Source organism: Silene latifolia, chromosome 10, assembly GCF_048544455.1.
Source record: "Silene latifolia isolate original U9 population chromosome 10, ASM4854445v1, whole genome shotgun sequence".
NCBI lineage: Eukaryota > Viridiplantae > Streptophyta > Magnoliopsida > Caryophyllales > Caryophyllaceae > Silene > Silene latifolia.
In genome coordinates, this window is record NC_133535.1 from 6,583,702 (window position 1) to 6,598,246 (window position 14,545).

Consider the following 14,545-nt stretch of genomic DNA (forward strand, 5'->3'; position numbering starts at 1 on the left):
GCGGGTGGCAGACGGAGGAATACGCAAACTTGATGCCAAGCTCCTCTAACCAGTTCATTATCAGGTCGCTCCAAAACTCGCGGCCGTGGTCGAATACCATAACTTGGGGTAATCCGAAGCGGGTTATAACGTTTTCCCAGATTACCTTTCGACGGCAAATGGTCTTTGCTTTGAAATCATCGCTACGGCCTCAACCCATTTGGTGAAGTAGTCAACGGCGACGATTAAGAACTTCCTTCCCCCGGAGGCCGTTGGGAATGGCCCTAGCATGTCCATCCCCCATTGTGCGAAGGGAAGGGGACTAAGCACCGGTTGTAGGTCCCTGGAGGGAGCGTGTATCACCGGGGCGTGCATTTGACAGTTCGTGCACTTCTTGGTCTTCGTTCTGGAATCTTGAAGCATGGTGGGCCAGAAGTAGCCAGCTCGGAGAGCTTTGTGGGCTAGTGTTCTTGCCCCCATGTGATGTCCACAGATGCCTTCGTGGATTTCTGTCAGTATCAGCTCTGCGTCGGCCGGACCGACACACTTCAAGAGTGGTCTTATTACGGATCTTCCGTACGTTCTCCTTCGAACAACGTGTACCGGCGGCGATCCTTTTATTTTGGCCGAGGGATTGCGGCCCTCCCAAGAACTCACCCGTAAGTTTGTATCTCATTATCGGAGTCATCCACGTTGTCTCGGTCTCTATGTTACCCACCATGCCGACGGTCTCAGTGATGCTTTTCGCGTTTCTGATGTCTACCAGCACGGTTCGGCTGACATTCTTGATAGTTGAGCTGGCCAGTTTGGAGAGCGCGTCGGCCCGGTTGTTCTCGGATCTGGGGACACACTGGATCTGGAAAGATTTTAATTTTGCTACGTCGGCTTTTACCCTCTCTAGGTACCTTACCATTCCGTCATCCCGAGCCTCATACTCTCCTCTGATTTGGTTGGTAACCAATAGCGAGTCAGATTTTAACACAATGTGTTCGCTCCGTGACCCTAGCTAGCTCGACTCCTGTTATCACCGCCTCGTATTCGGACTCATTGTTCGAGGCCGAGAAGGTGAATTTCAAGGCGTACTCAAACTCATCCCCGTTTGGGGTGATGATAAGGACGCCGCTCCCGAGCTATTCGCCGTGGAGGAGCCGTCGGTGTAGACCTCCCATATGCCTGGGTTTGGCTCTTCCCGATACGTGCATTCGGCCAGAAGTCTGCAAGTGCTTGCCCCTTTATCGAAGGCCTTGGTTTGTACTGAATGCCGAAACCGGAGAGTTCCACTGCCCATTTGATGAGCCTGCCGGATTGCTCGAATTTTTCCAAAGCTTTCTCCAACGGCTGATCGGTTAGGACCGTCACGGGGTGTGCGTCGAAGTAGGGTTTTAACTTCCTTGTGGCGACGACGACGCGAAGGCCTTTTTCGATTAGCGGATAATTCCTTTCGGCGGCGGCGGTGTGTGGGCGACAAAGTAGATTGGGTGTTCTTTGTTTGTCTTCTTCCCGATGATCACAAAGATCGACCGTGGCCGAGGTTACGGCTATGTATAGGTATAGCGTCTCCCCCGATGATCGGCTGGATAGTGTTGGGAGAGTCTCGAAGATGAGCTTTCGCTTGCTCGAAAGCCGTGCTCTGTTCCTCCCCACCAAGTCTTTATTCCCTTTCAAAGACTTTGAAGAATGGGGTGCTCTTGTCGGTGACCGGAGATGAAACGGCGAGAGCCGCCATTCTCCCGGTCGATATCATAACCTCTTTCCGATTCCTTGGTTCCGGCAGTCTAGGATTGCTTGGATTTTGTCCGGATTGGCATCTATGCCTCGGCGCCGACAAGTACTCCTAGGAATTTTCCCGCCCGAACACCGGTTGCATTTCATTGGGTTGAGCTTCATCTTGTATTTCCTTAGTGAACAAAATGTTTCGTGTAAATCGGCCGGATGCTCGTTTGTCGGACTTGCTTTTTACAATAGCATCGTCGACGTATGCCTCAATGTTTCGCCCTTTTTGGTTTTGAAACACTTTGTCTACCAGCCTCGTGTACGTTGCTCCGGCGTTCTTCAAACCAAACGGCATCATTTTGTACATGTATGTGCCGTTGGCGGTGATAAAAGCGCATTTAGGCATGTCTTCCTCGGCCATAAGCACTTGGTGATACCCGAGAAGGCGTCCGGCGGGCTCGGCATGGTGTAGCTGCCGTGGCGTCGATTAAACTATCTATCCGAGGCAAGGGATAACAATCTTTGGGGCATGCTTTATTAAGGTTGGTAAAGTCTACACACATTCTCCATGCCCCGATGACTTCTTCACCATTACAACATTGGCTAGCCACTCAGGGTAAGTACAAGGCATGATGAAACCTGCCGCTAGTAATTTATCTACTTCGGCTTTGATGGCCTCGTCCTTCTCGACCGAGGAGTTCCTCATTCTCTGTTTGACGGGCGAGCGGTGGGGAGCACGTTCGACTTGTGAACAATCACCTCTCGATTCGCTGGCATCTCGGCCGCCGAGTATGCGAAAACGTCTTTGTTCTTTCTCGGCGAGGCCCGAGAAGGTTGGCTCTGAATTCTGTTCCGAGGTTGACACCGATGGTTACGGTGCGGCCGGATCGATCTCTACCTCCTCGGTTTCGCTCCTTCGATCATGCCGATGGTCCGGTCGTTCCGGATGCGGGGGTGTCTTGTATTCGGAACGATTCTAGTTACGAAGCGGCAGCTCTCACCCTTACTAGATACCTTATTGTCTTGTAGTCCTGGGCTTTGCACTCTCCTCTAACCTGGTTGGTCACGAGGAGCGAATCGGTCCCTTATCATGATGCGCTCGCCCCGGCGGCTTTAGCTAGCTCAATTCCGGTTATCACCGCCTCGTACTTGGATTCCCTGGGGGTCACTGAGGTAAGCTTCAAGGCGTGCTCGGATACGTCCCCGTTTGGGCTGATGATGACGATGTCGGCCCTCGAGCCATTTGTCGCGGAGAGGCCGTTAGCGTGAATCTCCCACAAACCGGGATCTTCCTCTTTTTCCGAGATGAGCTTATGTGCCTCCCCCCGGTCCGAGACATACATCAATGTCGGGCCCGGATGGATATTACTGGCGTCGATCTCGCTCAAAGTGATCCGGCCTATGAGTACGTCGTAGGCAGGTGTACCGTCGATGACTACGAATTTAGACATAACGTTCTTGGCGCACCTCCCTTCCCGAACCTCACCGCAAAACCGATTGACCCCGTGGGGTACCAGTAGCCGCCCCCGAGAAAAGTCAGTATAACGGGTTGGTGCAGGGGCTCAAATTTTCAATCCTCAGACCGAGGCCGAGAAAGCATTCTCTGTTCATAACATTCGTGTAGGCGCCTGTGTCAATTAGGCACCCCTTCACCAGGTGGTTGGCTATGTCTAGGCGGACTGTAAGGGGGTCGCTATGAAGGGCGGCGACTCCCTCGTAGTCCCCTTGTCCGATGGTCATGTCTGGGATCTTTGGGAGAGGGGTCGTTTGTGTTGGGCACAAAGTTGATGGCCGGATAAGGTTCATCCTGGGGCCGTTTGTGCTCATTAGCGGATCCGCCGCTCTCGTTGTCCCCGATGACGATATTGACTACTCCTATCCGCTCGAGGCGGACTTGCTATTCGATCCGCCGGCGTCGATTTTTGGCCCCGGCAACATACTTGCCGGCTTCTGTCCGGATTAGCTCTTCAATGGCATCCTTCAGGTGTCGGCAATCGTTGGTTAAGTGTCCGGTGTGGCCGTGGTACTTACAGTACTGGCTCGTGTCACCGTCACTCCTCGGCCTAGGGGGCCTTTCCCATTTCTGGCCCTCGTTCTTGCTCAAAGCGAAGACCTCGGCTGCCGACACGACTAGGGTGGTGTGATCATCGTACCGTTTTTTGTAGTACGTCCCCCAGCTCCTCCCGGCATCCGCCGAGCTTTGTTTTCTGGCAGACTTTTCTGGCCGTGGCCTGTTACTCTCACGGCGTCTTTCGTCAGACCGTGACCCGTTGTTGTCACGGCGTTTTTCATTCGGGTTAACCTCCCGGCGGTTCTTCCTTTCTGATTGCTCAGCCTCGTTGGGGCCTACCCGGGTCTTGTGGTAGTCTTCTACCTTGATGGCTTGGTCGGCCAATTTTCTCGGCGTCAAACCTAGGCCTCCGCACTTGATGAGCTCATTTTTTAAATCTCCCTTCGGGAGGCCTTTCATTAGTGCGAAGGCCGCCAGTTCGGGATTGATTTCTCGAATTTGCTGGACCTTTCCGTCGAACCTTTTCACATAGTTCCGCAGAGACTCGTCTCCCTCCTGTTTGATAGTTAGGAGGTCCGACGTCTCCACGACCCTTCTCTTATTGCAAGAGTCTTTGGGCTAGAAAGGCGTTCCTTAGGTCGGCGAAGTAGTACACCGAGCCGTCGGGAAGCCCTTTGTACCAGCTCTGAGCCATCCCATGCAAAGTTGTTGGGAAGACTCGGCACCAGACCTCATCGGGCTGCTCCCATACCGACATGTAAGACTCGAAAGCCTCAGCGTGGTCGGAAGGATCACTATCTCCTTTGTATGAAATCGGTGGCAACTTGAGCTTGGGTGGCACCGGGACTTCTAGGACGTAGGCGTTGAGGGGTTGCCTGACCACGTGTTGAATGACACGTGGCGATCGGCTCCTCGCATCCCTATCTTGGCTTCTCCCCTCGCAGCGGGAGGGGCTCCTTCTTCGACTATGACTCCTTCTCCAACTCTGCTGAGTCGGACTCCTCTGGCTCCTTTGGGGTGTGCCTCGTTCGTGTGGCGGGGACGCTGTCCTTCCGCGAGTGTGGGAAGGACTTAGGTCTACCGCGCCCACTTTGGGCTCCCCCGGCGTCTTGACTGGGTCAACTTCTCCTAGTGCTCCGTTCAGATTTCTCGGAGTCACGTTTTGGGCCCTGGCTTCCTGGGTGGTTTCCGCCGCTCTTGTCGGTGTGACAGTGTGAGCGAGACGCATTGCTAATTAGGTCCAGGACCATTTTCAGGTTTGCTATGTCAACCACATGTCCCATGATGGTGACCTGGTTGGTCGCGGCGGCGCAAGATTGGTATTATCGGCATCCCGAACTCCGGTTGGATTACTCCGCCGGTGGAGGGCTGCTCGACTCGAGGGTATTGTTGAAGGTATCATCCGGGTGGAGGGGCTCGTCGATTCACGAACACCTCTTCTTTGTTTCGACATTTTCTTAGCTTTTTGGGTGGGTTTTTGTGTTTTTTTTTTTTTGTTTTGGGAATGAATGTGACTAGCTTCTAGTGTCTTTTCCCACAGACGGCGCCAATTGTTCCGGGTATAATTCCAGAGCTGTGATTAGTTACCACCCGTGGCTTGTAGAATAATGCCTTGAGTTGAATCCTTCTTGCTTCTATCGTCCCTCGCGGCCTTCCCTGCAACAATGAACGAACTGAGGGCTTGGCTGTGTGCCAAGCGTACTCACTCCGACGCTCAAGTCAGTAAACTTAAAGGATCAAGCTGTGTAACTTGGCTAGGTATATATTGTAGAGAGATAAGGGAGATATTACCAGATGAATAGTGTATTTAGGTTATAATTGTGAGAGCCTTTCCTCAATGAAGGTTGAGGAGTATTTATAGACTTTCACCTTTTGTCACGTAGTGGCCAAGTGGCCAAGTGGCTAGCAGGTGAAAAGACTGATCTACCCCTCGGCCGAGGGACCTATGGCAGGCCGGCGGACAATGTTGACTCGCCGCCGAGGGGTCTTGGATATGAGTACGCGGATGTGTGTCCCGGCTGGAAGGTTGTCACGCCGAGACCCAGGTGGCAGGCCGATGGTATGCATCGGCTAGGCTATCTAAGTCGTTGACTTGCTGTGGATATCTTTGACCTTGCTCAGTGTGTTGACTTGGTCAGCGGTGCAGAATATGCCCCATCAGAGAGATTTCTCCTACTATTTTAGAGAGATAGATGTATATACGTTTGTGAGTTAGATACTTAGATGTTAGAACCACAAGATATGAAGATATTGCCAAGTTGTCATAGTCATTATAAACAGGTCCATTCGGGACTCCCTTAAATTCAGCTTTAACTCCCGAAAATGTAGCAGCTTTAAAATTCATGAGACATAGCTTTACCGTTTTAGTGGTTTTATCCGGGGGGAAAAAGAAAAGTAATAGTAGTTTTGTAAAACTTAATTTCTTGAATTTATATGGCAAAGCTCATATGAAAGTACAAGTAACTATTTTTGATAGTTATTTGTTTAGTGAGATACAAAAATTTAAATAAATACAATAAAACTCAAATAATTTAAAATAAATTTCCTTGTAATAAAATAGTGATTACTTGTGAAAAGTAATTGTTTCTTGCGAATAGAATATTCAAATAAATGACAAGAATATGAGACTTTTTTTTCACCATCTTTAAATATGTGGAAAGTATTGAGCTAAGTTTCATAAATTTAGTTGAACCAAAATTTGAGCTAGGCGAATTATTGATGTAATATTTTAATATGAAGCCGAAAATTGCATGATTTTTATTTGGTGAATAAAACGAGTTTGTCCAATTTATAAGATCAAGTAAATATAGCTTGGTTCATGTAAATCGAAAATTTAAGAATTTCCAATACTTATAAGTTATATCTACCAAACAACTAGAGTATTACTTACATTTCATATATATAATTTTTATTTTTATATTAAGGAGTTGTTTGGTTGCATGTAGGAATTTTATATTAAGGATACTAATTATATTACGTAGCTTGTATATTATCTTTCGTAATCTTTATATTGCCTTGCTTCTCAAGGATGTAATCTTTATCTTATTCTTTGTATCTTATGTATATTCTCTAGGTTAGGTTATTAGTTGTAGTATATATATACATCTTGTATTCTCTGTTATAATCAAGTCATTCAATATAATTATCATTCTCTTATATGGTATCGAGCATAACGATCCACTTCTAAATCTCTCATCTTCATCCTCGTTCTTTCTCAATTTTTTTTCCTCATGGCTGCACACGGCTCAACTATCCCCAACTCACATGAACCTTTGGTTCCCTTCCTTGTTCTCAATCTCAATCAAGTCATCCAACTCAAACCGTTGACGTTTCGCTCATGGGCCACACAAATCGAAGATTTTCTGCTTGGCTTCGATCTCTTCAAGTATGTCGATGGAACATACCCCTGCCCTGCAGCTACTACTACCAATGCTGAAAAGAAGGAAATCCCGAATCCTGCTTACCATACCTGGATTCGCCAAGATCGATTGATAAAAGGTGCTCTCCTCGGCACAATTCATGAGTCTATCACCCCTCTTCTTCTCCAAGCCAAGACATCTCATGAAGTTTGGACTACTCTCACCAATACTTATGCTAATACATCTCGCGGTCATATCTTGCAAATCAAGGACCGTCTTCGTTCAATCTCTAAAGGCGACAAGTCCGCTACTGACTATATGCAAGCCATTAGGACTTGCACGGATGAGCTTGCTCATATGGGTAAGCCTATGGATCCAGAGGACATCATCGCACAGGTAATCGAGGGTCTTGACTATAATTCCTATAAGCCCGTCATAGATGCGGTACGTGCTCGTGACACTCTTATTACTTTTGAAGCATTTCATGAAAAAATATTAAATCATGACCTCACCTCCAAACCTGTTACTGCTACCCCATCCACTGACTTACCCACCTCTGTTCATTATGCCCAGACCTCCCAAACCCGTCGTTATCCTACACCCAATAACTCTCCCGGTATTCTCCCCCGTCCCTCCACCCCTGCCCTAGTTCCCAATACTATGTCCAACTCACCTTCCTCGGCCCACACCCCTGCTCCTTTCAAAGGTAAATGCCAGTGGTGTAAACGCCCTGGACATTATCTTGAAATTTGCAGGGACTTTAAGCGTCTATTCCCGAATGTTCAATTACCTGCTCGTCGCTATACCAATCAACCTCAAGCCAATAATGTTACTTCCAACACCCCAGCCGAACCTCATACCTACCTTCTTGACAGTGGTGCGACACACCATATCACGAGTGACCTCAATACACTTGCTCTTCATAATCCGTATGACGGCGTTGATGATTTGATAATTGGAGACGGGACCTCTCTACCCATCCAAAATATAGGTTCTTTTTCTTACTCTACTTCCTCCTTTACTCTGCAATTTAATCATGTACTACATGTACCTACAATTTCGCGCAATATTATTTCTATTCCTAAATTCTGTTATGACAATAATGCCATGGCTGTATTCTTACCATCTTCCTGCTATATTAAGGACATCAAGACCGGACAAACTCTTCTCCACGGAATTAAGCGAGATGGTCTGTTCGTTTGGTGCCCATTCTCTCCACCTCAAGCCTGCCCAAGCATTGTTCTTCCTTCCACTGTTTGGCACCATCGTTTAGGCCACCCTACTTCTAAAGTTATTAATGTTATTAGCAATATTGCTAAATTTCCTTTTAAGCATTCTCATTTAGACAATTGTAATGCTTGTGATATCAATAAAAGCCACAAGCTCCCATTTGCTATTTCTACTTTAACTACTACGGCTCCTTTGCAATTAATCTATTCCGATGTTTGGACCTCACCTACGTTGTCTTACGATAAATTCAAATATTATGTTGTGTTTGTTGATCATTTCACCAAATACACATGGCTCTATCCCCTTCAAAAAAAGTCTGATACTTCCGCTACCTTCATTCGTTTTTGCGCTCTTGTTGAAAAATATTTTAATACTCCCATTGTTCAAGTTTACTCTGACAATGGTGGTGAATATCTTAAATTAACATCCACCTTAGGCTCTCACGGCATCTCTCATCTTACTTCACCGCCCCAAACTCCGGAACACAACGGTTATGCCGAACGTAGACATCGACACATCGTCGAAACCGGTCTTGCCCTCATGACCTACGGCAATCTGCCTCTTACACTCTGGCCTCACGCTTTCACAACTGCAACTTACCTCATAAATCGCATGCCCACTGCCACTTTAAATAATACCTCTCCCTTTTTCAAACTCTTTAAACAACAGCCTAATTATACCAAATTACGGAGCTTTGGTTGCCTTTGCTACCCATGGCTTCGCTCATACACGCCTCACAAACTCGCCCCTAGGTCTATTCCCTGTGTCTTTGTCGGATATTCACCGTCCCAAAGTGCCTACCATTGTCTTGATCCCGCTACCAATCGTCTTTATACCTCTCGTCATGTCAAATTTGTTGAACATACGTTTCCGTTTCACTCTCTCAGCTCTACTTCTCCCTCGCCTCTCCCCACACCCACAACTTGGTGCTCTTTATCCATCCCTCTCCTTCCCGATTCTAACCCATCTGTATCACCAGCCAAACCAAACCAGCCCCTGTCTCATCCACCTTCCTCCACTGCCCCTGCCACCGATTCTTCTACCCCTGAAACAGCTGCCACCGCCACCCCCTCTACGGCTACTCCTCAACCAACTGTTACAGTGCAGCCTACTGCTACTACTGATTCTGACCAGCCTGCCCCTCCTATTAATCCATCTAGTCGTGTAGTCACTAGACTCTCTAATAACATTATTAAACCAAACCCCAAGTATGCTAAGACTGCCTCTCTTCAATCCTCTCCCACTGCTCTTCCTACCACGGTTAAACAGGCTCTACTCAATCCTCGTTGGCGTGATGCCATGGAGGCCGAGTACAAAGCACTTCTCGCCAATAATACATGGTCTCTAGTACCTCCCAATCCCTCCTTCAATACTATCGGCTGCAAATGGGTCTTCCGAGTTAAGTACAAACCGGATAATTCAATCGATAAATTTAAAGCTCGCCTCGTTGCTAAAGGTTTCCACCAAAGACCCGGGATTGATTATAATGAAACATACAGTCCTGTTGTCAAGCCTGCCACCATTCGGCTGATTCTCTCTCTCGCTATTACCCATAAATGGCCTCTTCGTCATCTTGACGTCAACAATGCCTTCCTACAAGGATCGCTCTCCGAAAATGTCTATATGTCTCAACCTATTGGATTCACTGATACTACCTATCCCACTCATGTATGCAAGCTCAATAAAGCGATTTATGGTCTGAAACAAGCGCCCCGCGCTTGGTTTAACGAACTCCGCTCCTTTCTCACTTCCTTTGGCTTCACTAACTCTATATCCGATCCTTCTCTGTTCTATCTTACTCGGCCATCCTACTCGCTGTATCTTCTAGTTTACGTCGATGACATAATTGTCACCGGCCCTTCCTCTACTCACATTGCCGAATTTCTAAATACCATTCATGCCCGTTTCTCGTTAAAAGATCTCGGACCGCCGTCGTACTTCCTTGGTATTGAGGTCACCCCTACTTCCCGTGGTCTTCTCCTCACGCAAACCAAATACATTACTGACCTTCTTACCCGTTACAACCTCCTTGATTGTAAACCTGCTTCCACACCCCTTACTCCTTACCCTCCTCTTACCAAATCAGACAGTCCCACAATTGCCAACACCACTGAATACCGCGCCATCCTTGGCTCACTTCAATACCTATCTTTAACCCGACCGGACATAGCATTCCCTGTCAACAAACTTGCCCAATTCTTGAATGCTCCAAAGGAGTGTCACTGGTCTGCGTTAAAGCGTCTTCTACGGTACCTTAAAGGGACTCTTAATCTTGGCCTTCGATTGCATAATACCACCCCCCCTACTTTACATGCCTTTTGCGATGCCGATTTGGCGGGTGATCAGGATGACTGTGTCTCTACTACTGGTTTTATTGTGTACCTTGGCTCAAACCCTATATCGTGGGTCTCTAGGAAGCAACGTACACTTGCTCGTTCTTCCACTGAAGCGGAATTTCGAGCGGTTGCAGACGTGACAGCTGAGCTTTTATGGCTCCGCTCTTTATTGCAGGAACTTTCGGTTTCGTGTTCTGCTGTTCCCGTCATCTATTGTGATAACATGGGTGCAATCCATTATTCAGAAAATCCGGTATTTCATTCTAGAATGAAGCATGTTGCAATCTCCTTTCATTTTGTTAGAGAACATGTTCGCAAAAATGAGATACGCGTTCAGCATGTACACACCAACGATCAGTTAGCTGACGCTCTTACCAAACCTTTGCCCCGGCTCCGTTTCGAATTGTTGTTATCCAAGATTGGTCTATCCTCCGGATTGTCCAACTTGCAAGGGCGTATTAAGGATACTAATTATATTACGTAGCTTGTATATTATCTTTCGTAATCTTTATATTGCCTTGCTTCTCAAGGATGTAATCTTTATCTTATTATTTGTATCTTATGTATATTCTCTAGGTTAGGTTATTAGTTGTAGTATATATATACATCTTGTATTCTCTGTTATAATCAAGTCATTCAATATAATTATCATTCTCTTATATTTTATTGCCTATGAAGTACTCCAAAATACACGATTTCAGAATTCATGTGAATTAGAAAATATTGTTTGATTGTCACGAAGGAAGTGCAATTCATGTAAACATTTCCATCTACATAGGGGGACCTAGGTAAAACAACTTCCTCCATTATGGAGAAATTAAAATTCATGGAAACTTTCAATTCATATGAATTGAGGTACCCAAACAATATATTAATTTTACACTTCTCATAAATTTAAATTCCAGTGTTATTTAGTGGGTAACCAAACAACCTTAATTCTCAATAAAAGTCAACGGCTTAATGCAATGAATGATGGCATAAATGACTAAATGTTGCTAGAAAGTAGAAATAACGCACTACTAGTGTAATTCATTTAAGGAAACAACTCAACAAGTGCCCAATTACCTACTTCCACCGTCCCGCTTATTTACTTTTACTTCTAGGCTCCGTTTGACATGGTATTTCAGGTACCTGATTTGGTCAAAGTAGCTTATTTGACCAAAATTTCAGGTACCTTATCTTTTTATAAGCGTTTGACAAGTAGCCTATTTAACCAAATAAGCTAACTGAAATGAAATGCTACCTAGAATAGCATTTGAGATTTCAGGTACCTGATTTGATTTAATTTTCCGTTTTTAAAACTTAAATTTATACTATTAAATAATTATCATAACCTTTTACGTTATTTCATCAAAATCAGTTACCTTTTCAGTTAGTTTGCCAAACACTTTTTTATAATAATCAGCTACCTTATCAGTTCTTAATTTTCAGCTAGGCAAAACTACCTGAAAAGGTAGTTGAAACCTAAAAAGGTAGCTTAAACTCGAAAAAAGCTAACGAAAACCTCGAAAGGTAATTGATAAGGTAGTTTGAAAATTAGGAGTGATAAGGAATCGATTATATAAAAATGTGTTTGACAAACTAGCTGAAAATGTAACTGATTTTGTTAAAATGACGTAAAAGGATATGAAAATTATTTAATATTATAGAATAAAGGGGTACCTGAGGTAGCATTTCATTTCAGGTACCTTATTTGACCAAATAAGCTACTTGCCAAACACGTGCAAAAAAATCAGGTAGCTGAAATTTTGGTCAAATAAGCTACCTAAAGTGTCGTCTTAAAAACTGGAGCCTTGACTACCTTTTTTCTGCTTTTTAATTCCTTTTCGATTTCAAATTCTACCTTTTCAGTTAGTTTTATCAAATAGAGCCTTAGCGTAAAATATTTCAAGTGGCTATTTATCGTTGTAGTTAATGGATGACATGTGAAGAATAGTGCAATTAGATAATTATACGAGTATTAATCATATTTTTTTTTTTCGATTCAAAAAGCAAATAAATGAATTAAACATCTACTCGTAATAATAGATTAATAGGTAAACAAATGAGCGAGAGAGGGAGTATTTATGAAGGTCTCTTTCTTAGATTACAAGGTTTTGAATTTTTCATTCCACCAATTTGTCGTTGCATAGTTTCTTACATCTAAGTCATTTTCGCACAATTTAATGCTTTCGGCCAATTTTTCTTCTATTATAACGTATTAATTTCGGGGAACAAGAAAAAACCCTTACAAGATAAGAATATTCCATTTGATTAGTCATAAACTAACTACTCCTATTAAAGTTGGCTGATAAGACTCTCATCTCTTAAATAAATGGTTAGAAATTCGATTCCTACTCTTGTAAATAAAAAAAGTCAAACTTATAAGGGGTTTATCTATTAAATTGTCTTTAGTACCTCGGAAAAAATTGTCTCAGCTATCGCTTGTGGGTAGACGGTAGAGGATACTTTGGTCAACACCCCAAAAAAAATAGTCATAAACTAACTTCTTAAGCGATGACCGACATGAGGAGACTACTTAACTATATTAAGTTGACTATGGCTTGTTAATTAATAGGAATAATTAAAACTTGGGAATACTTGATCCTACTTGTTGTTATTTAGAGTTTATGAATTTGGGTCGTATTTGTTTCGTTTGTTGTTAAAATAATCGCTCGAATTTATTGGATAAATAGATTATTGATACCCAGTGGATCTATATATACATTTGATTTTGGTACTCCGCAATTTTATTGTTGGATATATACATCCATTAGGCTCTAGGTTTAAAAGGAATAATTATCGAGGTTTGAAAATAAGAGGTGTTTGGTTAATTCACCTAAATCTGTAATATCCCTAAGAAAACAATGTCAATATAATCTAATAAAAAAAATTGATAATTTTGCCTGATATGTATTAATAATGAAAACATATATTCAGACCGTGATGGTGTCAATGGATTGTATATATGTTCGTGTCGCTTTGTATGAAACCAAAGGCCTAGGACCACATTGGTGTGTGGGTTTAGGTGCATTTTGACTGAAAACTTATTTTTGAATTCGCATAAGACGGTTTTTGTTTACGCGATATTTTCTACTCATATTATTGTTTAAACATTAATTACTATTTGAAGTATTCGGTTAAATTAGATTTTGGTAGTTGAAATTGACATGTATAGACGAGATCAATTAAGATCATGTGAATTCTAGATGTAGTAATACTTTAGTATATTCACAATATGGAGAATCAATACGCAAGTCATTTGGTCAATACAAATTCTTATTTAAGACGATCACTATTTGTCTTAAACTTAAGATGAGTCAATTCATATCAAATCACATGACAAGTTATCTAAAAATGTCAAAAGTTTTGTCTTATTACCACCATGGTACCATGCAATAGTGTTTGATTTGTCTTAAGCTTAAGACGGGTAATGCTCGTCTTAAACAAGACTTACATGCTGGTCAAATTGTCAACCTCCATCTACTTGAGAAAAATAAAAGACAAAAATGCTAAGGAACAAAATTAGTATTATTGCTTGTTCAAATACATTACTTCTTGTTAAGAAACTAAATATACAAAAAGTATTGCGACTTTGTCAGAGTAATAACCTTTCATTTACTCTCAATAATATGATCTTTTTATCAGTTTACTCTCAAAGTATATTGCTTTCACCCTCGCAAGCTTAAAATGATGAAAAGAAAAAGAGAAAAATTAGTGTAATTTATAAATTAGGAAACATGTTATATTTGTAAGATTCAATTGGTAGTGTCAGATGGAAATTAGCAGATTAATTTCAGTACAAGTAGATTATAAATGACATATTTCATCAGAAGGTTTAACAGACATATTATAATTAGTAGAACTAGTTTGACTGTTTGGTAATTGGCAAATTAAAATATGTAAATTGTTAATTTTCTATATAAAATGGAGTAAAA